This window comes from Corvus hawaiiensis, chromosome 24, assembly GCF_020740725.1.
Source record: "Corvus hawaiiensis isolate bCorHaw1 chromosome 24, bCorHaw1.pri.cur, whole genome shotgun sequence".
Lineage (NCBI taxonomy): Eukaryota > Metazoa > Chordata > Aves > Passeriformes > Corvidae > Corvus > Corvus hawaiiensis.
The window spans coordinates 10,453,040-10,478,766 of record NC_063236.1 but is presented as its reverse complement, the minus strand read 5'-3'; the positions used below and the strand labels follow the sequence as shown (position 1 = coordinate 10,478,766).

The 25,727-nt window shown below is 49.8% G+C and overlaps 1 long non-coding RNA gene across 1 annotated transcript; it reads right to left on the bottom strand.

Annotated features, from left to right (window-relative positions):
* Window positions 1-729: 729 nt before the first annotated feature.
* Window positions 730-4,750, bottom strand: LOC125338145. The gene is made up of 2 exons (XR_007208207.1): window positions 4,560-4,750; window positions 730-1,883 (listed from the first exon to the last, which is right to left on the bottom strand). It is a non-coding gene; the product is annotated as an uncharacterized LOC125338145 (long non-coding RNA).
* Between the last annotated feature and the right edge of the window lie 20,977 nt (window positions 4,751-25,727).

The window sequence follows — 25,727 nt, the reverse complement described above, 5'->3', positions numbered from 1 at the left end:
GGACCAGGAGCTTTGACACTCGCTGAGTGGGAGAGCTCAGCAGCAGGGTGGGAGGGAGCCGGTGGCCGTGCTCTGTGTTTGTAGGAAAAGCCATCAGCAAGTGGTTCCTGAATGCTTTTCAAATCAGTCAGAGAGAAGGGGCCGGGGAAAAGAAGGATTAGGCTGGCGGCTGAGGAATAATACAGGACAATAAATTCTCGAAATCTGCTACTAAATCTATCAAGGCGAATAATACATCCCGATGGGAGGAAGACATTATTTGTTTTTTTGTTTTAAATTTGCCAGATCTCCTTTTTTTTTGCATTTGTCTCAGGGAGGTGAGGACTTTGAAAAGGCAATTACAACTGGTGAGTGATTAGTGTTAGATGTGACACATTTATGCATCAAATATTTAACTGCATTAACCTTCAAGGAATTTACACTGACACCTTGAAAGATCTATCCTGTGCTCAGCCTGAAAAATCTGAATTCTCCCTCAACTTCCATCTTATTTACATTAATTTTATTACAAAATAAATGAGTCTAAAATATTGATGGAGTTTTTCCAGGTTCTGAAGGTGGTGTGGCAGGAGAGTTGGAGGGAAGCAGGCACAACTGGGGATTCTTTAGGGAGAGGTTTTTGAGGGAACGCAGTGGTGCAAGCGCACTGAAATGAGGTTATTTTCTGGTTTCTTCCCTGGCTGTCCCATCCTGGAGGGAAGATGACTGAAAGGGATGAGGTTACACAGCTCGTTTATCCACTTTAGGGTTTAATTTCCTGGTAACAAGGTATTTAAACCTTCCAGAAAGCAGCTTGTGGTCTTTGTAGACTTTTAATCTTTACACATTATGCAGAAAGGAAGTACATGCTCACAGAGGGTTCTTACTGGGGATTTTCAGGAAATATTCAGGTTATTAAAGAGCTCCTCGTGCTGCTCCTCTCCAGTTCCCAGCAGTGTGGTCTCTGCCTGGTGTATCCAAATTTCCACGTGGTTCCCCAGCTCTGGCAGTGGGAAGCAGCTCCTCTGGTGCCGGTTCAGCTCCATGTCTCTTGTGCTTCACTCCACTGAAATCTGGTTAGGTACGAGACAGACTCCGGTGGAATGAAGGACAACAGAACCCATGGATCGTCCTCATTTCCCTCGGGAAAACGCGGGCGAGGTTTTGGGGTGCTAAGGTGCCTTTAGGGACGCCCGCTGGGTCACCTGCGATGTTCAGGCGTGTGTGGGAGGTGTGAACTTGGTGCTTGGAGGGATTCTCTGGGCTGAAATCATCCTTTTCCTTTCCCCCTACCATATCCGTGTTTTTCACCTCTGTAACTTTAGCCTGGAACAAAGCAGCCACTTTGGACACTTAGTCCTGTTAATTGTGGGAACAACCGAGCCAAGGATGTGGCAACCTCGTCTTTGGAAGGCCTTTAAGGCACCAGGAGCTTCTGCAAATCAAATGCTCAAGGCTTTTTTTGTCTTTTATGGCTTTTACAAGGGAGCTGCGACCAGATAATGGCCACGGCCTTAAACCCTGAACTTACAAAACCCAGGGAATGCCTGGAGGCGATTTTCCTCAAAGTGCCGGTCCTTTTTAGAGACCTCTGGCCATACTGGGAGTGCGTTAAGGTACTGCTTCCCTTTAGCCGTGACAGGGGAGAGATAATCCCATTTAGTCCCGGCCCCAGGATGTGGGAACTGGGGTTTGCTCCCTTCAGGTGCTTCGTGAAGCCCGGGCAGAGCAGGGAACTCATCCCCTGTCCCAGCGTGGCACTGCCAGGCTGCCCCTGCTCATCCCTTCTGTGAGATGGATCATGGATATCATGGATATCATGGGATTGCCCTGTGGCACCATGATGATTTAAATAGTTTAAAACCCTCTAAAGGGTGTTCAGCCTCTTCCTGAAAGCTTCCAATCTGTGAAAGAGAAAAGTAATGAAAATTAAGACTGTTAGGAATATTCCACCTTCAAAATCCAACCCATCCCTACATCTGTGCAATAAAGACATTTCTGAGATTCCTGTAAAGGAATCTGTAGGTTGAAATATTTTACTTTATTGATATGTCCAGGGTTTATCTATAAAATTAACAAATCAGAACATAATGCATATCCTTAGCATCGCATGTTGCTTCTCCTCTAAATAACTGAAAACAGTAAGAAAAATCTACCTCGAAACACACAAATCCCATGAATGAAATGAAAATTCACCACATCTCAGCAAGGAATTGCAAATGGTGTTTCCAGTTTGGGTGGCTTTTCCAAATTAAGGTCCCAACTCCTTCCTCCTTAATGCCTGGGAAAACTGGGGCTTTCAGAAGGGTCCAGTTCTGACTTTTGGCAAACCTCCCACGCACTTGGATAACTTTAGATTTCAAATTTTAATTTGCTTGCACTTTGCAGCTTGGGAAAAGAGAGCTTAAAGTGCAAAACTTGCCTTGGAGGTGAACTGAAATGTTTGCCTGCACTTGAATTAAAAAAAAAAAAAAAACAACAACCCCGAAAACCAACCAAAAACCCAACCCACAAACCCCCAGTGCGGAGGTGCTGATGGACGATTTAAGAGAACAAATAGTTCAGGGTGTTTCTCTCTCTCTCCTGCTTTTAAATCGAAACCTGCTGCTGCCCTGAAGCCTCTCCCTTGGTTTTGTCAGGACTTGTTAAAAGCTTCTGGGTAAGCCCTGAGAAAGGGTGGCCTAGGCAGGAACCCATCAACTGAAATTCCTCAGTGCAATCCTGGCTTATTTGAAATGCCTTTTATCAGGCAAGTTAGGACGGGTTCAGCCCCGAAAATGCCTCATGCGCGGCTCCCGGCCATTAACCCCTTCCTGCCTGGGACGCACCGAGCCCAGCACAGGGAGCGAACAGCTGCAGGCTGGGTTCGGCTCCAGCTTCCTTCGGGAGCAGCTCAGATCGTTAAATCAAGGTGCTTATCAGCGAAATCTCACATTAAATAAATGGTAATAAAAACCTGAAATACGAGCTCCAGGGACCCACCTCCAACAGCTCCCCTCAACTCTGAACAGCCAATTTCAAGTGTAGGGAGTTGGGATTTTCAAATTTTTATGAGACACCCCTTGATTTTTGCTTTTCACTTGGGAGAAGTGAAGGGTCAGGCTGCAGCTCCCCCTGAACAGCAGCAAAGGTCGGCTGCATCCTTCAGAAGGGGCAAACCTTTAACTAAAGGTCAGGTAAACTTGTGCTGGATGTCCCTGAACTTTAAAGTGAGCAAACGTTTCTCTGTTCCTTTGTCTGTGGAGGAACTAAGCAGTCAAGGCAGATGCTCTGAGCCGGCTGCATTGGCTACACTGAAAGGGCTTTGCATGAACCCCAGGGATTGCAACCTCTGGAAATTCAGTGCCGTGCCCTCCGTGCTCTGAAAAGTGCCAGGAACTCCCCATCCTGGAGAGAAAATATAAAATAATTCCTGTCCCTGTAATATTGGCTCAGCTCTGACACTGGGACTTCCAGAGGCAGCACTTCCACAGCCCCAGCCTGATCCAGCTGTTGTGTCCCACAAGAACCTTTGGGCTGTTCCTGCTCAAGGCTCATTCAGGGGGTTCCTGCCTTTCTCAGGTGTTACCCTCACACTTTTCCATAGGTTTTGCTTTCAACTGGCTGCTATTTCTTTCAAAAGGGAAATTCCTCTTGGTTTTCAGGAAGTTTTACCCCATAATAATCAGCTACATTTGAAATTGGCTTTACCCCTGTCCGTTGCACGTGGAGAGGAACCTGATTGTTCAGCAGCAGCTGAAGCCAAAGCTCCTGGTTCTCTCTTGGAAAAGTGAGAGAAGGCCTTCGGACACTTTTGCTGGTACACAACAGCCGACACAAGGCATCCACAGAAAGGGGAAGATGCAGCCTGAGCCCCCTGGTCCCTCTGATCCCAGAGATCAGGAGGGAGCTCACCCAAGCTAAGCTTCAGCATCTTATAACACCACATCACAATGACTTTGGGACCTCAGAGACCTGCGCAAACTCAAACTAAAGCAAGTTAAAATTGTCTCCATAAGGCAAATTAACAAATGTGACTGTTTTCTAAAATATTTCACTTCTTGGGATATCACTGGATAGGAAACAATTTTAAGTGATTCACAGAAAAATCAACTGATGAAAATTAAGTTAAATCCTTACAAGTGGTGGCCTGGAGGGCAGCTCAGATCTGGTGTTTGTTGCACCAGTGCAAGTCCAGAGGGACTGCAAGGTTCTGATTGAGTCAGACTGTTCTGAAACCAACCTCCACACTCTCGGTGGTTTGGGAAATACCTCCCCATGTGCCATCAGCTGCTGCTTCCAGTAACTTTGCTATCACTTACGACTTGAAACATCGCCAGGAGCTGTTTAAGAAGTTCTCATTTTTCCTTTTAGAAGCCATGTCCTGGCTTCAGCTCCCACGTGGCCCCGGGCAGCTGTGTTGGTGTTTGTAGGGAATGAGCTGCACTGCTGCCACAGGAATGGGATTAATTAGAACACCTCGTTAAAGCATCCTGTGTCTCCACTCCCCAAACCCCCATCTCTACACAGGTGGCTCCCAGACCCTGCCCCACTTTTACCCAACCCCTCCGGACACGTGGATGGAGCAGTCACTCACTCACCTGGCTCTGGTGAACAGGTCCCAATCCCATCCCGCGGCCGCTCCACTCAACTTTGAACCAAAACAACAAAAACAGGCTAAGGAGGCAAGAGACTCAGCTAGAACAGTGGGCGAGTAAGGAAACTGGGGGGTTCTTTCTTTCTTTCCATGTTTGGAGCAGACTCGGGGGGGCGGGGGCCCAGGACAGCGCGGTCCCGGCCCCGGCCCCTCCCGGCGGCCGCAGGTGCGGCTTTATCCCCGCGCTCACCTGCGGCCGCAGCCAATGGAGCTCCCGGCTCCTCCCTGCCCGGCCCTCCCCGCACTCACAAAACCACCCAAACGGCCCCAAAACACTCCAGCCTCCTCTGCCGTTCCTCCTGCTGCGCTCCAAGGTCTTGCTTATAAACCCAATGCTAATCCAAAGTAGAGGAAAAAGTGCACTTTAATTTTTGCCCCATTAATTGCCTTTTTTTTAGTTGCCTTTCCATACAAGAAATATTTCATTTTGCTTTGCCAGAGCTGCTAAAGAAATGGGAAATGTGTTGGGAGAGCTGGCTCTTGAGTTGTGAGGTAGGGACCGTGATGTGATCGCTGTAAACTCAGAATTCAGGTCAAGAGCCCACTGTGGGGGTATAAACTTGTAAAGAATTTGGGTAGGAGAACTCTGGAAGGTGCAGGGATGCTCTGTCCAAGGGCCTCCATGCAGTAGTTTTAATTCCAGTTCTAAAGGAGTCCCGTTTATAGTGGGACTCACTGTTCATGCTGTGAACCTCTGGAGCCTCTTCCTTTCCTCACCCCTTCCTCTCTGCCCTCCTTTGGGAGGGGGTGCCCACCCCTGGCTGGCCCTGGAGCTGCCCTGCAGGGTGGGCACAGCTCTGGAGCAGTTTCCTTCCAGCCTCCCAACCCATTCCTGTGAGAGAGCTCAGCAGGCCAGGCTCGAGGTGCCCGTGCTTTGCATGGAGCAAAAATATCCTGGGAGTTCTTCTGGATTTTCTAGGTCTACTCATCTGCACAAATGAAAATATTCCAGTTGGTTTGCCTTTCCAGTGGAGTAGGGCATAAATAACTGAATAACAAAAATTAAGTTTTACTGCTCTTTTTGTTTTCTTTTTATAGTCCTAACAACTTGCTCCCATTCTTCCACGCTGTTTTCTGTGTAAGGACTGCACACAAGTCCTGATTTTCCTTTTGTTTATTGGGTAAATTAGAATTTCCAAAGCCTGGCTGCTTTAGCAGTGACACAGGTCACAACGTTTGCTGCTTTAATTTGGGCTGTGCTGAACTGCCCTGAGCAGCAGTTTCCAGCACAACTGCCCACAGTTAGGAATGAAAACCTCTGATTTTTGCCCACACATTTCAAGCATGGAGGTGAACACATCAGTCTGTAAATGTGGCTCCTGCAGCACCTTTAGAGAAAGGGAAGTCAGTGTTCTTCATGTGAGAAATAAGAACTGAAGGTTATCACTGTTCATTTTCTGCTTTTATTTTCTCAGGGTTCTGTAAAACCAGGAGCCAAACTCGCCACAATTTTCTCTCTGCACAGTTTGAAGCCGGGGCTGTTGTACTTTCAGATACAAATCTGTTCTTTTATTTGTTTTATCTCCTACTGGAAAATAACAAATACCTTTAAAGTTTACAGCTGCTACTGTCAAGGACGGATAGGGAGGGACTGGCTGGGGCACGGGGAGCTGCAGGAATGTCCTGTTGTTCCATAATACCCAATTATGTCAACTACCCCTTCCTTTAAACTTTCAACACGTCCCCGTTAGGTGGGAAAAGCTGCCAGCACATCATAAAAGTGCTGCTGCAAAGCCCAGCCCTGCTGATGGAAACGTGTCAGGGGATGGAGCTGCCCTGCAGGGTCTGGGAGGCACATTCCACCCCTTGGCTCCTGAGGAGGAAACCTGTGTGGTCTTGAAGGCTTGTCAGCTCTGACCTCTAAATTTGTCCCATAAATGGGATCAATTTACTGGGTCTGGAGGTTTGAGACATCAAACACAGCCCAGGGAAGCTCAGGACCACGTCTCCTGCAACTGCCCACTGTAAATTCAGTCCACAAGCAGGTGGAGAAGAATTATTTGGGGGTTTTTCACTGTCTGCATCAAAAGTTTATGACTGCGAAAAACGTATTTATAAAGCAGCTGCTTCTGCCTCAGACTGTGCGTTCCTGATGTCCCCAGCCCAGAGAAGGGACCCCCGGAGCCTTGCTGGGTCTCAGTTTGGTTTCCCTGGTGTGCTCAGCACAACCAGCCCTTCCTGCCCCTCTGCCTGGGCACTGCTCCCTCTCCCACACGCATGAAAGGCAAAGCAGCCCGGGACCTTTCTGAAGTGGAACCAGAACTCCCTGTTTGATCCTGGTGAGGCTCCTTCCCGCCTGGTTCTGCTCTCAGCAGCGCTGGGTGAGACCTGCAGGGTTTGCAGGGTGTCTGTGGGAGCAGAGCTCGAGCCTTTCCCAGCCAGTCCCTCCCCTCAGCTGCTCCTCTCTCTGCTCTGAACGGGGCTTTTTGCTGGGAATAGTGAGAAACACGTGCTGCAAAATTAAGACTCCGAGCTTGTAATAAAATCTTTGTATTCCGGAAAAACAGAGAAAAAGAGAGAGGCTGAGGTTTGCCTGGGTTTCTTTGAGATTTATCCCTGTTCCATCACCCAAATTCTTGTTTGGGACTGCGGATTTATCGCTGGAATTACTGATTGCTGTCACTGCTCTTGAAATCCTGCTTACAAGCTGCTCTGGCTTTATGGCAGTAGCTGCTCAGGAATGCTCTTGCTGACAGCTCAGCAGCACAGGAATCAGGTGGAGCTTCACCACTCAGGTGAATTTCCCCACGCAGCGCTGGTGTGATGCAGGTTTGTGTTGGAGATAAAATGATTTTATTTTTTTTGAACAATTGAAAAAGTGAATAAATTGGAGCGTTCAGGCAGTGCCAAGCCTGGGGCTGGTGCAGGTGGCAGGATGCAGTTGTGCTGCTCAAGTGAGCAAATCTGGAGATGAAGATTCTTCTTCCTTGAGAAGACAATGAGGAGCCTGTGTGCCAACTTCTCCTCCCTCAGCAGAGGATGGTGGCTGTGAATTCCTGTCAAAGCACCCAGGGCTGGGCAGGGCCCCTGCCCCTTGGGTCGAGCTCTGCCAGGCTCCTCTGGGGGAGGAGGAGACTCAGCAGCTGCTGCCCCATCTCTGCTCAAGCTTTCCAAAGGGGCTGGTACAGGGGAAGGGCTTAAATAACCTTCAAACGAAATAATTAGAGATTGATTTATACCTTAATTGCACAGCAGTATCCCAAGGCTCTGGAGGGAGCCAGGCCTGCTCTGCCTTTGAAGATGAGACAGAGTGGCTGTGCTTTAATTACGGAAGGGTTACCTGCATTTTCTGTGTCTGCAAGAGGTCAGGAACTGAGATTTATAGTAATTCCTGAATTTCTGCTGTGGAATAGAACTTTAGAAGACAATTTCCCCTGGCCACAGGGGCATTGATCTGACCAACAGTCCTAACACAGTGTTTGGCTGGGGCAGCTCATTGCTGTCAGTGAGTTTTACCTGTAAAGTCTGTCTAAACCTTATTAACAAAGATATTTGTGCAGAGATGCATCTTCCAGACCCACCTGCTGCAGGCATCAGGCAAAATCAGCTCTGTAGTCCCCAGTCACTGCAGGATTAAACCCTCTCTGTGCACACTCTCGGGTCTGGGAGCTGGCTTTGATGGCGAGGAGGCAGAGTGAATCACCCTGCTGACAAAACTAATGCAACAGTAATTTCAAAATAAACCTTTTAAGCTGATGTATGTGGTCTAAAGCCACCCGAGCATTGCTTAGGAGTGTATTTTTCAGTTTCATGTTTGCAAAAGAAAAAAAAAAGCAAGAAAAAAGTCTCGGCATCTGCCTTCCCAGGGAATGAACTTTTAAGCAGAAGAGATGAAATTTCTGATTCCTCTGTGAATTTTAATGCCCCGAAAGAAACATTTAGCACTGTTTTAGCTTGCAGGTCACTGGAGGTCTCTGTCTCTGTGCACAGCTGGGTTTTAGGAGCCCTGTTTGCCTCGTCTTGGGCTGGAATTTGGCTTCCCATGCTCCCAACCAAAGGGAAAAACTGATGGCAGAAGTTCAGGGCTGAGGAGGGAACGCATAAGGCAGCTGATAGAACTGAGTCACAGGCACAGATAAATGTCTGCAGAGATCTGTGGTACTTATACTGCAAAAACATACAGGGAAATGCAGCACAAGGTGGAAAATTAAACTACACAGAAACCTCTTTGCTGGAAATACGGGGGCAATATTCCTTCCTCTGCTCTGGAGTTTAGAGCAACGCTAAAAAGTTGCGTTCTGCAATCACAGGCATTTTAAAGAACCTGATAACTCTTGCAGGTGGGGGGACAGAGGATAACTTGTTTTCCAAGGAATCTGTGCACCCCTAAACTTGGATTTGCTTTCTTGGCGCAGCATAGGCTTGGGGGAAAGCGCAAGCTTTGCTCTGCCCTCCGTACTGAGGGGTTTGCCAGCCTTCAGTGACAAATTCCCTGCACTGGAGGAAAATGTTCCTCCCCCAGTTTGCAGGAAGCCAGCATCGGATAAAGCAGGGTCATTCCATGCTTGTGCCAGCCTGAGCCTTTTGGGGAAACCAAGTTTGTTGGGAAATGTTGAGTGCTGCTGCCCTGGGGTTGAGCAATCACTGCTCGCGAGTGTGCGTGATCCCAGAAACACCAGCAGTGCTTCTGGCTTCCTCCTCACAACACTGCAAGTGCTGACAAAGCTCAGTTTCAAAATGTAGTAGTGCAAAATTTGGGCTTAATTTAGATAAGTGTCCTTGGCTTCTGGAGGCTTTTTCATACCGTTCTGGCCTTCCCTGAATCCACTTCCTGATAATGCTAAGAAGTGGGAATGTGTTTTTCCGTGGTGTGATTTTTTTTGGTGATGAATGAAGCTGAAAATACTGAGAAGTTTGTTTTCTCTTTCGGGGTTCTTTTTGTGTTTTTGCTGCCCAGAGAGCTGGGATAATGGGAGGTGTCCCTGCCCAGGGCAGGGGGGTTGGGATGAGGTGAAATTTAAGGTCCCTTCCATCCCAAACCACTCTTGTGATTCCATAACACAGATTCTGGTCCAACCCAGCTCCTCCTGTCCCCCTTGCCCATGCCCGCGGTGCCCATCCCGGGATCCGCTCCCTGCCCACGCCTCCGGGGATGCTCGGGTGCCGGTCCCGGTGGGTCAGAGCCCTTCCTGCGAGCCCCTGCTCCGGAGCTGTTCCAGCACGCCCCGGGCTCCTGCGAGGCTTTGTCACCTCATTCCTGGCCTTTGTGTGCGGCTCAGCGCGGACTGGGAGCAACCCGAGCCCTTCCCTGCCCGACAAGAAGGAACACGCTGCCTTATCTGAGCAGCAATTCCAGCCGGGGCCAGGGACACGCCTTTGGGAACGCTCCCTGCTTCAGCCTCCTTCAGCTCGGTGCTGCCTCGACTTGTTGGGGATGCTCGCGAGGCTGAGAGAGCCTCTCTGAGCTCTCCTGCCCGGCAGTGCCCGCTCAAATCCAAAGAAAACAACTTCAGGTTCGAGCGGAGCCTCGCCTGGATCGGCTGGTGTCACGTTCAGGTTTCTGCAGAGCTGGGGCCATCCAGGTTCTGCCGTGGGTATCAAATATTTGTGTGTATGGGCCCTGGTTTTGGTGGGGTGTGTTAAAGTAACACCCACAGCCTTTTGTATGGGGTTTAGAGAAATAATTTTTAATTTGGGGCTTTGTTCCTCTGGCCGAGTGAGCACTGGCTGAGTTCAGGGATGTGCACAGAGCAGCTGCTTGACAGTCTGGAATCTGAGGCTTTGAAGGGAACAACCAGTAATTTCTGTTTCTGTGTCTGTAAGTGACACCTCCAAAGGCAAAATCACCTCCTCCGGGGGCCTTTGAAGCTGCAGTCAAAGAGAGGCCCCATGTGCTGCATCCCACCTGGAGCATCCCACCTGGAGAGGCACGGAGAAGGTGAAGCCCAGCCAGGGGCTGTTCTGTAGGGTCAGGGATGTGCAGTTCAGGAGAGGCTTGGGGTGTCACGGGGAGCCCCTCCAGCTCCTTTCCCCATTCCTGCTGCGGGAGCACCTCTGTTCAGAGCATTAAAATCAGAGATGGATCATTTCAGTCCTTCTGCAAAATCTCTGCTGCTCTGGGCTCTGTGCAGGTGGAGGACAGAGAAGGGTTCGGGGATGTGTGGCTGTAGTCAAGCAGGACATGAAAGGCTTCAGAGCAGTGTTTAAGGTGATGTCTCAGTGTGGCAGTCCCGGGGACTGAGGTGCAGCCAGCACTGATGGAGTTATTTTGGTTACCAGGGTGGTGTTTACCAGGGCAGTGACTGCCACACATCCCACAGGCAGCGAGTTCCGAGCCTGCCCCACTCCCGAGGAGACAAAGATGAGTTAGAAACAGCACCAGGGTAACACCAGACCCAGACTGAGGTAACTGGGACGATAAAAATCTCCTGGCAAGGCCCGAAGCACGTGGTTGAAGCTGGCTGAGTCTCGGCTGCTCCGTGGACCAGGAGCAGGCTGTGTCAGAGCTGCTGCCCGGGGGCTGCTGGCTCCTCTTCAGCCTTTCCCCTCTGCCCTGCCCCGTGTGGGATGCAGAGCTCCGGGGCACGTGAACAATGCCGACCTCAGGAGCTCTGACCACACCTTGGGGAAAAGAAAATTAAGGGCTGCGAGGTACCGTGCAAATGCTGGGCTGTTCTTACCTGCCGGCACCAGCCACGCCAAAGCCGTGGAGCAGCTGCTGCGCTCTGATTCTCTCCTGCGTTATTTACGGGTGCGATGAGCGTTCCCAGGCTCTCCTGGCTGAGCTGCCATCTCAGCTCGGCGTTTTTGATGGTGACAATTATAATGAGACGGAGGAGGAGGAGAGGCAGCTCAATTTTGATTCGGATCCCTCTGCCTTTTTAAAAATTGAAGATTTCTAACTCTCAGCAAAATCCCTGCCACAAGAGACCTTGTTTTACATTCTGCCTTTTTGCAGACCTGATATTGATGGGCTTTCTGCAGAATCCCAGTCTGGCATTGTTCTGTTAATGGTGGAGTGAGGAGGCGTTTGGTTGCCTTCCCTGATGTTATCTTGTATTTTCATGTTCTGAGAGGGCATTTTTGGATGTGTAAGAAACCTGTGTTAAATATAAACATAGATGCTACTTTAGGCAATCTGTCTCATTCAGCCAAGACTCAAAGCTGTTTCACAGAGAGTAATTTTTCTTTTTGTTGACTTCAGTTCACGAACAGTGGAAAAGTCTGCACTAACTGCTCTAGAGATGAGTGATTGATCTTCACTTGGGATGGGCAGAAAGTGATTTTGCAGACACTGTAGGTGTTCCCAGAAGAACCCCAACCAAGATTCACTCCCCGCCGAGCTGAGAAAAACACAGAACTCTTCCTTTGCCCCTGCAAAGACAAACCAGAGCACCCAGGGCTGAGTGAGCCTGGCCCTGTCCTGCCTTTCAGGGTGTCTGTCCTCAAGGCACTCCTTGGGAAACAGAGTTCAGACACAATCTCTGTGTTGTGACTGGGAGGGGGGTTGGAACCAGGGGATCCTTTGGGCTTCTTCCAGCCCAAACCATTCTGTGACTCCATTCTCTGATTCTGCGGCTGGGAGAGGCTCTGGTGACAGGATGGGCTCGGGTCCCTCCTGGTCTGGGTGTGCCAGAGCGGCTGCAGAGCTTCATCTGACACCTCCCTGCCCTGTCTGAGCTCCTTTATCCAAGTCCATTTTGAGGGAGTTACCCCAGATCTCTTCCAGAACAAGGAAGTAGAAAATCAGGCTGGAGCTCTGCAGGGATTTTCATACCTGGCCTCTGCCTGGGGCTTCTCGTGGCTGAACCTGGTGTCAGCTGGAGTTTGTCAGGTGACATCCCAGGCTGGGGCTGCAGAAAGTCCAGGCAGGATCAGGGTGGGATCAGGGTGGGCTGTGCTCCCTGTGGGAGCTGCAGGCTCTTGGCCAGGGCTCAGAGCTTGTCAGGGAGGGTTTGCAGGGGACCCCGCAGTGCCCCTCCCTGGGTCCCGCTGTGTCACCCACGGGCTCTGGGGTGCGGCGGTGGCTCCGTTGCTGCTCCTCTCAGCTGACCTGACCAGGTGATGTCCTGCAGCTGGGAGGGCTCAGCCTGTCTGTCTGTCTGCCTCCCTGGGCTCAGTTAACCCCCCCCTCATGCCCCTGGCACCAGGCAGTCTGTCCCCACCCAGGCTGCAGCCACTGCTGCCACTGGTGGCACAAGGTGACAAAATGGGGTCCTTGGCTGGGCCATCCCCTCATTGCAGTCACAGAGCAAGTGCCACCAATGTCACCAGTCCGACCCTGCTCAAACCCCTCTCAGTACAAACGCTGCAGGCCCACGGCTCTGCTGGGCAGCAGCTGCCCCTCAGCAGGCACAGCACTGCTCAGTAAATACCACAGCCACACTCTCCTCTGCTGTGAATTAAGTTTTATTTCATCTGGGCAGCAAACATGAAGCAACTTGCTCCATCCGTGTGTAGCTCTGGAATTGCCGTAGCAGGGGTGTCGAGCAGCCAGGGCAGTCTGACATCAGTCCCTGTCTCACAGGGAGAGTCACTTTCTCAATCACATGCAAACCTTCTTTGTCTTTACTTGCCGACCCTTGCCAAGCTACTGCCTTTGGAGGCTGGCACTGCCTCTTGCTGCAGAGCTGAAATAAACTGGGTTTGCTGGAGCCCACCTTTGTTATGGACAGGGGTTTGGTGTGGGGCTGGACGTGCCCTGGAGCAGGGGAGCAGAGTCTGCCAGGACACCGGGGCTCACGGGGCTGTGCTGGCACACGCCTCACACACATCCCGTCAGCAAGGGGGAGAGGAGATGTGGGTGATGTGTAGCTGACGTGTAAGCGATGTGCAGAGATGTGGAATGGGATGGACAGAACATTCCAGAGGCAGTGGGAGCCAGGCAGGGACACAGACCCGAGGGAAACAACCCCTCTTCATTTTGCACATCGTAGAATCACAGAATGGTTTGGCTGGGGAGGGACCTTAGAGACCCCCCAGTTCCACTCCTCTGCCATGGGCAGGGACACCTTCCACTGGGACTAAAACATTGGTTCAGTATGTGTCAGTGGAGGAATAAAAATCAATATTTAAAGTGCCACCAATCAAAAAACCCAGCCAGTATTTCAGGTTTAGATATGTCCCTAAAACCCCTTTGGGTACTGTCATCGATTACCCCAAAGGCAGCACAAGCTGGGGGATGATTTGACGCAGCCTGGGAAGTCTGGTTTTCCTCCTGAGTTCCAGGAGTGGGGAATATTTTAAGGGGTTCACGCTCATTTGTATTTTAAAGCTTCTTACTGTGAAGTGCAAGACCAGGGGCTACGTCTTCAGCTGGCATAAATCTGCCTGGCTGCATGCAGATAAACTGATTTACGCTGGCTGAAGATCTGGCCGTGGATGGAAGAGATGGAAGCAGGTGGATGTAATTTCTCTAAATTTCCACTCAAGCTGCACCCGCCTGGAGCAGCAGGAATTGAACAGCACTTTCCCTAAGAGTAAAAAAGTTATTAACTCCATATTTGTGTTAGTGCCTCGCCACCCGCCCTCACCTCGATCATCACACGTAGCCATGGGCTGTCTCTGGCAATGACTCTGTCTCCCCAATAAAATTAAAAATCACTTTTGTTTCATATCTTTTTAATCAGACGTGTCCTTTTTAATAAAGGGCTCTGCTCTTTAAGGGGTGATGCACTGATGAGCAGCAGGCTCGGAGGTTATTGCATTTCCCTGATTTGAATTTCTCTTTCTGCATTTCAGCTGTAAAAATAAAGCTAAACCAAACTCCCAAAGCCTCTGCACATGCAGCACAAGCACAGTTTCGCTGCCTGCCACCTCTGGGGTGAGATTGATGCCCAGTGTCAGTGGATGTGTGGCCATTCTGCGCTTTGGTGTAAGAACAGATTTTATTCCTGGATGTCCAGTATAGGAAAGAGGAGAGGCACAGCGTAAAACAGACAAAGGCGAAACTCCAGGAATTTGCTGAGTGTTAATTTTATTCAAATAATTCATGCAGATTTCCTGAATTGTTCCGAGCTTGGAGAATCAAACAAACCTAAAATGGCTCTCTATGTTTAGTTTCTTATATTGATTCATTTATTCCTGGGATTGTTTCAAACACAGATCTGAAGTAACTTTATGAGCCAGATTTTTTTTTTTTTCCCCAAAAGTGAACAAGCAAGATAATGAAACCTGAGGAATTCAGGAGGCTTTGGAAGCAGCAGGTTTCTATCCTGCCCCACAATGTGTGTAATTTGGGTTTCTGGAGGATGGCACTTCCAGGTGGTCAGCATCCCCTACCTGGAGGGGACATTCCCAGAGCCCCGTGGTCTGGACTGGGCTGGGATGGTGTGGGGTGCTCAGCAAACGTTGTGAGGTGCTTGAACCCTTCCCAAATCGAGCTCTGTGCCCCCCCTGCCCCCCCAGCCCCGGGAAGTCTGTGAGGGATAAAACCTCCCTTCAGTTCCAGCAGAAGCTGCGGCTCCGCTGCTCCTCGTGCGCTGCGGTTTTGGGGTTTTCCAGCACGGAAAGCGTAACTGGGGGCTATGTTTTCAGGGATGGCAGAGCAAAGGCAATACACTTGCAGGATCTTTGCATGCTTCTGATCCCGAGGCTTTCCTGGGCCGGGTGGTTGCTGCACAAGTCAGAACAGCACCAGGCTCTGCTCTGCCCAAATCCACCCCGGGAGCTGCTGGGCTGGGCCGGGGCTCTGGGGACTCTGGGGCTCTGCAGCTTCTGCCTTCCTGCTGCTGTGGAATGTCCTCACAGAAATCTCAAACTCCAGGTGTGCAGCAAGGGAAGTTCAAAGCAGAAAATAACAGAAAATAACCATCAGTGACTTCAACAGATTTTCTTTTGCTGATCAGCCTCCTATGGAGATCAGTTTCACATGGAAGCTGATCCTGGCCACGAATTTTGCAGTTAACTCAAAAGATCTGGTGCAGTCAGTGCTGATCTATTGCACATGGGGGGATTTTGCCTCCAAATGCCCGTTCAGCACCCAGCTCTTAGATCTGAAAAGTTCTTCCTAGTCAGAGCAGCCAGGCTTTGCAGCACTCACTCCCCCTTTGCTGCAGGCACAAATTGGTGCAGAACCAGGCTCTGATGGGACAAAAATGCAGCACAGAAAGGTGGGAAAGGCTCCTACACAGCCTAAACTCGCCATTTACAGAGTGTGTAAATTATTGTAAACCAACCCTTGCAATTACAAAGCTCTGAACAAAAACATGTTGGTATTTTTAAAGGATGAGAGTGTCAGCTTTGCAGGGGCAGGGTCATTTCACGAGTTCTCTTGTCCAGGTAGAAGTTGTGTTGTCCAGTTTAAGCCTCATGGACTGGGCTGACTGGGCTGTAGCAGAAGGTGCTGCCAAATCCAGCTGCCAAATTCAGCAGCGCTCCCTGAACTGCAGTGATGGCAGAGCTGGGCACTGAATGCTCATTTTAGCACTTTTGGGCCCAGAACTTTGCCAGGTCATCCCTCCGGCCAAGTGCCACCACCTCTGGAGGGTCCCTGCTGGGGAAACACTTTGTCTTTATCACGGACCAGGGCAAGTAAATAGGAAGAGAAGTTAACATCACATTTCTGTGCAAGTTTAAGATACTGTGGGCATTGTCTTCTGGATTAGCCTATGGTCTCTCTGTTGTGGCTTTTCATGCTCCTCCTCCCACTGCTTTCCTGCGTTGGAGCCGTGAGTGGAGTCCAGGTGTGTCCAGGTTGGGGTTCAGAAATTCCTACCCTGGGGTGGAGGGGGAGGGAAGAAGGAGGAGAAGAAAAAGAAGAGAAATGAGAAAATCAAGTAGGCTCCGCCACCTGCCATATAATGATGGGTTCTGGAGATAAGGCTGCTTTAAGGTGCATTCCAGACGTGTGGGTCCTGCCCAGACACAGCACAGAAGAAAAGGGAGACTTAAAACAACAGGCAGCTCCTCCTCCCCCCGTCAGGTGTGCACACAGCTACGAGGGAACAGCCGGCCCCAAGAAAACCTCTCTCCCTGCCGATGTTTTCCTACAGTTCTGATCCAAAGCCCCCTTTGAGCACACAGGTACCTCCAGCCCCTCGGATCAAGTCGATGCCTGTCCCTGGGGTTAAATCCAGAGCCAACCCAAACAGAGCAGCCCCCGGAGAAGCTGCTGGAAAATGCCCCATCCCCTTCAGTGATCCTTGTCTTCCTTAGAAAGGGAAATTGCAAACAACTGTACAACTCTGCCTGGAAGAGGAGAGATTCCTACAGGAGGAATTAGAGCAGGGTTAGGCTTTAATGTTGCACCCCATGGAAACAGCGATCCTGCTCTGTGGTGTGTGAGATTCCAGGTGTCCAGCTGGGATGAGCTGTGGAGTTTGGAGCACGGGGAGAACAGCAGGACGAGTCTCCATGTGCTCACCTTGCTGGAATTATTCTTCACCCCACATTGCCTTTATGCCCAAGTGTTCTGGGCCCCAAGGGAGACAAGAACGAGGCCTTTGTATCTTTTCTCGAGGTTTTTTGGCACTGTAAGCGTCCCTCTCGGGGGTGTGCAGAGTGGGGACAGAAAGTTGTGGAGTCACCAGGACTCGCCCCCGTGAAAACCAAAGAGAGAACAATGGGTGGTTGTAACGGCAGCTCAGGAAAATGCCTGAGTGATAGAAGTGGAATCACCCAGTAAAAATGGGCTGTAAAGCTCCTAAATCCCAGCCTGTCTTGTCAGGCTATTTCTAAGCAAATTTTCTGTCTGTTGCACTGTAAAAATAAAGTGTCAGGCACCGGGTTTGGATGCAAATGGGAACATAACTCTGCAAGATGGAAGTTTTATCTGGAATCTGAGATTTTTTAGGGTGGTTTCTTTTTAGGGTGGAGTGGTTTCTTTCGGAAAGGCAGCTATTTTTAGAAAGTAAGAGATGGATGCTCCTGTCTGAAGGGCCCAGCTCCTGTTTGTCTTCAAATGAGGAGAAAAAACCCTTTCTTTTTCCATTAAAAAAGACAGGCAAGTAGTACTTATTCCAGAAGTACTTTGCCTCTGCTCATCCCTCCACATGAAACCAAAATTCCCTCACAGATTGTCTTTTGTCTCTCATTCCATATTTCATCAGATTTGGCCAACAATGGAGATGTTGGAATTTCATTAGAAATGAAAGTGAAATCTAAATGAATGTCAAAATGGAAACCATGTCTATAAATATTTGAAGAGACCTGAGCTGAGGCAGGTTCCTTCCCCTTTGGGTCAAAGGCAATGTTGGTGTACAAAGGTATTTTGGCACTTTGGAAGAGACATTTTTAAACAGCCTTTAAAATATATATTCAAATCAATTCCAAGTGGGCTAAAGCCAACAGAAAGGTTAAAGTATCTTTTATAGTCACTTTCCAAATTTTAGTTTCCTTATCTTAATGCTCTGTGGAGCTTTCTGCCCATTCAGTCCATTTGTATTCAACTCGGGGAAGTTTCCTCATAATTACTCAGCCCCATTAATTCCCCAAGGTCCCAAAACGCAAAACAATTCTTCACAAGACAGAGATTGCTTCTTACAAGCTTTAACAGGAGGGGAAGAAAATAAAAGGTATTTAAATGATGTGATCTAAGGTAGGGTTTCAGTGCTGAGCCATTTCCTACAAGAATCCATCTAGCAGAGAGGGTTCAGGTACTACAGGACTGCCTTAGGAGAGGTTTGCAGCCTGTCCTTGCTCCTGCCAGAGCCAAACCCCCTTTGGCATCAACAGGGCAAGGCCATGGAGGATGAAAATGGACATTTTTCCCCTGAATTCAACATAATCCAGGCAAAGGGATTGTTCTAAAAGAACCATTTCCTGCTGTAGATGGGAAGCAACTCAAGCCCAGTGGGGTTCTGAATCTGCAGGTGTCAGGAAAAGGCATTGGTGTTTATCCGTGTGCTCACCCTTTTCCCCTCAAACGTTTGTCCCTGGGGCCAGGAATTGCAGCCAGCTTCAGCAAGCACAAAACTGTTCAGCTCTGTGGTGCTGACCCTCTGCAATTCCCCTTGTTCCCATTGCTTTATCCAAAAAATGGATAAAAGGGCAAAGCTTCCCAGTGAAATGCCAGGAAAGGAAGGCAGAGCTGATGTCCCAGCCTGTGCTGATTTCATGGCACAACTCATGGGCTCCATGGGCTCCCCTCGCACCCTGAGGAGCAGCAGGAAGGTGGGAGGTAAAACCCCACTGCCCCCATTCCCAACAGCGCTGGGTTCACACGGAAAAGCTGCTGAGAGCTGAGCCAGGCTGGAGCATCTGCAGGAACGGGAATGGGAAGGGCTGGAGGGGATTTGCCTGCAGGGTTATTTACATTTCCATGTGCTGACAAGCTCCTGCAGCCCAGGGCATGCTGGGCACTGGGGAGCTCTTACTAATAGGAGTAAAGGGCAGAGTAAAGTTAGGTGGAGGTCTGGCCAAACCCCAGACCTCTGCAGGTGTCTGCAAGGCTGAGCTCTCCTGAGCTCCTTTTCCCTTCCAGGAGCTTCCTTTTCCCCTGGAAATGGGACCAGAGGGAACGGAGCAGGCCTAGTTTCAGGGAGCCTGAAGGAAGTTATGTGGATATCTGAGTTAATGTTGTGAGCACGGTTCCCAGCAGCAGGAGGAGGTGGAAGAGAGAGGACATTTCCTGGGAAGTTTGAGCCCTGAAGTGCTGCACGTTCCCTGAGCCTGTCCTGAGGGGCAGAGCTCCCAAAAGAGCTCTGGGGAAGGTGAGCCAGGGCTGCACCTCATACCTTGGGAAGCAGGGCTCATCTCCAGTCCTTCTGTCCTCCAGGACTGTGGGAACCTTCATTTGTCACTGCAGAAAGGAGTCTCAATATTTTATGAAAAAAGCATTTTACCACAAGACTTTGGTGAATATCAGCATAATTTAGTCGTGATTTAACGGAACCTTTCATTGACTTTTTAAATTATGCCTCTCCATCACCTACCCTGTGGGTTTCCTTGCTTTTCATCTTGCAAATCCCATTACTTATTAATTTCCCCATAATACATAATAGAGGCAGAAAAGCATATAGCATCCCATTCAGCAGTGATTTACAAGTCTCTTAGTTCTGAAGCAACACAAGAAAGAGGAGACATTTTATGAGTTTCCTCTGTGTGTTTTCTTCAGAAAAAAATGTATAAAGCCGTGGATACAAACCTGGGGCTTCTTTGGCCATGATCTCATAGCTCCAGCTCTTGCAGCTCTGCAGAATATGCAGTCTGGAGGAGATTACAGCAGCACAGCCAGGGCAGAATTAGCAAGGAGATGGTGAGCGAGATTTACCTCATCCTCATTATGATAATGGATGTAATATCCATGGAAATGCTGATGGGCTTTGCTTAGAGAGGAAGAACTGCAGGCAAAGAGCAAACACACAAACCAGCATTATTTGCCCACATTCCCAATCAGGGTTTTGCTGGCATGTTCATCTTTCTACAGGGGGCCCAGGAGGAACTTTGATTCTCTTGGTGTTTGCAGAAAATGACTTGCACATACCATGAATCAGAGGGGCTCATTTCGGAATGTAGAAACTATTACTCATCCTGCTCTGGCATGAATGAGCATCTGGCAGCATAGTCTAAAATTCTGTGAAGACAACAGGAGGCAAAAGGAAAAAAAATTCGAGCTGGAGTGCACCTCTTGTCAGCTCAGCAGGCAGCAGATGAGAACTGGAAGGAGGCAGCACAAAGACAGATATGCTGAACTGAGCCTTTATGTGCTTTCTGTTTCCATCCATCCACTCCTTCCAGCTTTCTTTTAGAGCAGGCTGGGGATCCTACAGAATACATGGAGACAAATTCACCCAGTTAACTCTGCTCCAGGCCAGCCTGGGGCATTGCGTTCCAGAGGTTTTCAGGCTGCAGCAGCCCGAGGAGGCAGCGCTCCTTCTTGGTGCTCTGGGCCCAGGGAGATGGAGCTGGGGGAGTCCTGGGATTTGTCAGATTTGCTCATGTGGGCTTAGACCCCTTTGGTATCAATGGTAATGTCCTGGGGAGGGAGTGTCCCATGTTCCCAGGAATGACACAGGGCAGCACACAGCAGGGTAAGGAAGTGCTTATGACCATCTTTTGAGGGAAAACCCAAATCTGAGTCAGTAGCTGATCACAAAGGGAGCAGTTTCTCACAGCAGAGGGGCTGTGAAGCCAGGGGGAAATAAAGGCTCGTTTCATCTTTCGGGAGTTGTGTTCCCCGATCCTTTACAGGAGCTGTGTTGTCTCTGCTTTCTCAGCTGTGTGCAGAGCTGGGACTGGGACTGAGCAAAGCCAGGGTTCCTTCTCCCGTAAACCAATATCCCAAATCCGTGTGAGCAGGGATGGCAGCCGAGGTCCCCAGAGGAGGCACAGCACTGTCCCCACTTGTCCTGCCACAACCTGCCCTGCTGCCCCTTCCTGAGCATCCACAGGTGCCACGGAGCTGCTCCGGGATTGCTGAGGAGCCCTGGGGTGTGTGAGCAGCCCTGGGGTGTGTGAGCAGCCCTGGGGTGCGTGAGGAGCCCTGGGGTGCGTGGGGAGCCCTGGGGTGTGTGAGGAGCTCTGGGGTGTGTGGGGAGCCCTGGGGTGTGTGAGGAGCCCTGGGGTGCGTGGGGAGCCCTGGGGTGCGTGGGGAGCCCTGGGGTGTGTGAGGAGCTCTGGGGTGTGTGGGGAGCCCTGGGGCACATGAGGAGCCCCGGGGTGTCCGAGCAGCTCCGGGGTATGTGAGGAGCCCTGGGGTGTGTGAGCAGCCCCGGGGTGTCCGAGCAGCCCCGGGGTGTCCGAGCAGCCCTGGGGTGTCCGAGCAGCTCCGGGGTGTCTGAGCAGCCCCATCTGTCCGTGCTGTGTGAGGAGCTCTGGGGTGTCCGAGCAGCCCCAGGATGGCCGAGCAGTTCCGGGGTGTCTGAGCAGCCCCATCTGTCTGTGCTGTGTGAGGAGCTCTGGGGTGTCCGAGCAGCTCCATCTGTCCGTGCTGTGTGAGGAGCTCTGGGGTGTCCGAGCAGCCCCGGGGTGTCCGAGCAGCCCCATCTGTCCGTGCTGTGCGGGGCTGGGGCCGGGGCACCCGCTGTGTGTGTTTTCCCTGTGGGGAGCAGCGGGGCTGGCAGGGCCGCGTGCCCTGGAATGTTCCGCGCTGCCGGGGCCTGTCGGCGCCGCAGGAATCCGCGCAGGCCGTGGCACGCCGGCCTGGCCGCCGTCTGCGCTCAGCCCCTCCAGGTGCAGGCAGCTGCTGGTGCTGCGCTCACAATTTAGTGTGACATTTTTCTCATTATTATTATTTCTTGCTGGCCTTCTTTTCTCCCTGCTGTGGGGTTTTTTTTTTTTATTATTTTGTTTTTAATGTTTTTTTCCCTGCTGCTTTCCTACAGCCGCTGGTCTCTGCCAGGCTTCCCGGGACAGGCACTCCTACGGGCAAGAGCACATTGTCAAAACAGCCCCATTGTTGTATTTTCCCTCATTCCCTCATCGTGGCAAAACCTCCTTTTCCAGGGGAGTTGTTTCCTCCTGTTCTCTTCCCCCGGGTATTCTGTGGAATTGATTTCTCCTCTTCTTTTACAGATGAGATATTCCAGGAACAATCGAACTCATACTGCTTCTGTCAAACTTAATCTAGGCTACATTAATCTGGAACGTAGTGGGGAACCAGATCCAGAAAACCTGAACTTCCTTTTTTGTCGGGGAGCTAATAAAGCAGAAGGATGATGACAGGCTACTGAAATTTAAGCAACCAAGAACAGGAAAGATATTTTATTCAATAGCTGGGATAAAACTTCATGCTCAAGAGATTTCAAGGAGCACAATCAAACAGGGGAGATGAAGGAAGACTGATTTTCCTAAATGGACAGGTCTGGGGGTGGTTTTTAGGTTGTCTCTCTACTTAACAGAGGCACTTAAACGTTTCCTCATCTAAAGCCAGACATGAAGTCAGGAAAAGTGTGACTCCTCAAACAGCTGGGGTTACAACCCTTCACCGGGTAGGGCTGGGGCATCTCTGCTCCTCCTCACTGAGACAGAGCTGCTCCAAAGGGCTTTGTGGGACCAGTTTAGGTATCTGCCTCAGGAGGAGATGAATCACACCTTGCAAGTGCTGATTTCTCTCTCTTATCTCTCAGAGGAGCCTAAGGTGCCTGGTTCAGATCCAGACGTTTACACAGATGAATCACACCCTCAAGGCCATGGAGAAAATAATGAAAAACTGCAAGCCTAGGCCCAAATCTCTCGAGTCATCTTGAATAATTCTATTATTTTACTGAGTAGAATGATCCAATGTCTTTAAATTGCTTCATGCTTTACTGGTAGAAAATGAAGATAAATAAATTCTCTCCCAGAACAAAACCCTCACTTTATTTTTTCCTGATAAGCACAGACCATTGTGTTCCTTTCAGTACGGCCCTTCCTTAGATGTCCTCTTTTTCCTAAATAAACACTGAATTCATCTCTGTGTGCAGCCTCCAGAGCTCCTCTTGCCTTCCTCTGCACAGGAATCTCAGAGATTACCAGATCAGAGGCACTTTTAAACCATCTGTGCTTCACTCAACGTTTCCAAGGATGTTGATGTTTCCCAAGCCCTCAATGGCTTCTTCAGATTCTCCTGTCCTTTGAAATGCATGGTTCAAGAGGGAAATTCTTACTCAGAGAACTCTCCTCCCTGTGTGATATAATGATGGAGGTAATACCCTGGCAGGGAAAGCTTCACTCTTCCAGCAGGTCAGCCTCGGAGTGTTGTCCCCTGGGAATTAAAATCCGCAGTGGTGGATGTGTCCTTCCCCCTCCCTTCTGAAATTAATTTGTGGTGGAGCCATTTAGAAACAGGGAAAGGAGGGTAGAAAATGAGAGTATGGAAAATGTGAGTCTGGGAACAGGTCAGGATTGATGCAGCTCTTCCCATTTCCTCTTTCGTTATTTTTTTGCTTGCTCCCTGTAACTGAATCACCCTGGAAATGCCTCCTGATCTCTCCAAGCAGGGACCATCCGTTTTTTTTAGTGGAGTATTTTGCACAGAAAATCCAGCTCTGATCGAGTGCTGCACTGGCTGCCATAACAATAAATTCCCATTACCAGAAGCAAGACGTACTTTCTTATGCATCCCCTTTGCAGAAAGGCATAAACTGAATTTTGACTTCAAAGGAGACATCTTTGTTCAAAACGTAATGCTCAGAAATACTCTGCAGTCAATTATTTGCAATTAGAATGAAAAGAGAAACCCCCTTCCCCAAACCGCCTGTAATTACAAACGATCCTTTCATGAAGTATAAATCCAGTCATTAAGGAGTTTCAAAAGTTTTAATTCAGTGGGCAATTAAAAAGAAGAATGTCGGGTGTTGAGACAGCGAACAATGCCGTGGTGTGCTTGGGGTCTGGAGGTATCAATGGCACTTTTAGCAGAAAGATTTTCCTATTGATCCCGGCCGTTTTAGGAGGCAATTCCTCAGCGTGGGATCGTTACCAGCCCTTAACGACGTCTCTGCTCAGCCGCTGGGGTCGATAGGAGCAAACCGAGGGGCAGCCTTGGCCTGGAGCCCCGGATCTCCTCCCCAAAGAGCTGGCACCAGCTGGCACCAGCACCTGAGCTGGGTCCTGGTGTGGGGCACAGGGCAGGGAAATCCTTGTCCTCCCACAGGATGCGGCCTGAGGGGAGGTGGTGTCAGAGCTTTCCCAGGTGGAAGGTTTAGCTAACAAGTCCTGAGTTACTGAACATAAAAGTGCACAACAAAATCTGAGGGGGTGCCTTAATCCAGGCTCCCAGGGGAATCATTTTCACCTTTGGACACATCCTCAGGATGGAGCCAGAATGGAAACCGTGGATCTTAATCCTCTCTCCCAGTTTGTGAAATTGGGAGGAAGGAGTTTTTGGAATGCTCATATTTTGAAATTGGGACTTAAATATATTGCCTTCATTGCTTGAGGGAGGCCTGTTCCTTTCTAGATATTTATTGTCCTTGATGATGCCTTCCGTGTGAGTTCCCTGGCAGCTGCTTTGGGAGGAGGTGTGAGGTGGATCCATAAGGTTCACAGATTTTTCCCACCCGTGTGATAGGTATTCGTTGTTTGGCGTCGTGGTTCGGAATCCTGCATCCCGTATTCCTGACAATCTGTGCCCTGCATATGTTCCTGGTGGAGTGGGGAGGTGCCCCTCGCCAGGGCTGAACCAGAGAGCTGTGTTTCAGCATTGTGGGGGCAGAAATGTGCTCAGAGGAGTGATGGTTTTAATTGAAAATACTGAAAATCAAATCCCGCTGAACATCCAGCGGTGATCTGCTCCCACTGAGAGGGAGGGAATCGCACCGGTAGGAAAAGGGACTCAGCAGTTTCATAATGCTTTTTGGGGTCCTGTGCCGCTGTCTAAGGGGGTGATGGATGCCAGGTCTGAAAAAATGCTTGGATGAAAAGAGGGAGAACAGAGCTCTGCGGAGTTTGCATTTCAGCCACCTGATGGAAACACGTAACGCTGCTTTTTATTTGGTTCAGTTACAGATCAAGTCTGATAAGCCAAATTCGGGGATACTCAGGTGTGTGGCCATGAAGGAGGAGCTGTAATTTTTCCGCCCTGAGATCATGCTCCTGCACTTTTCTGCAGGCACAGCACTAAAAAGAATTCTGTTTCTTTTTTTGTTTGCCATTTCAGTGTCATTCAAGGTTTTGTTTTTAGATGCTCCTTCAACCAGAAAGAGCCACGCAGAGTTCCCTCAGCAGTAACTGCCTGTTTTCCCGGGAACAGGGAATATCTGTGTGTCTCCAACATTCACAGAGTGTCACCTGTTTCCAAATGGGAGGACAGCACTGGAATCACCCGGAATCTTATTGTCGGGGGTACTGGACTATCCAAGTTTCCAGAACTTCCAGTGGAGCTGCCCAATTTCAGAGCATCTGAACACTGCATGCTCCTCTTCCTGCCTGGTGTGCTCACTGCTGTTTAAAATCGGGATGTCTGTGCCTCCTGACTGTGTTTTTGGGAAAGCTTCCCTTAAGGTGCGTGACTGATTTGGAGGAAATTTCGGATGGGGCTTTGTTCGAGGAGCACACGGAAAGCCCGGCATCTTGTGTAAATCTCGGTCTTTTCCCCATTTCCCTATTTGGCAATGCAGTTTTCCCAGGTTTTCTGCCTTTCCACCCTCCCCCACTGCCTCTCCCTTTCCCTAGCACAGGTAACCACACATTTTGATGGAGGTTTAATCTCCTTCCTTCCTTCCTTTGCAAACCCACCTCCTCCCTTGCCCCAGGCACTCTGTCAGCTCAAACGCATCGCAAATCAACCTGACAGTGGAGATCTCCCCTT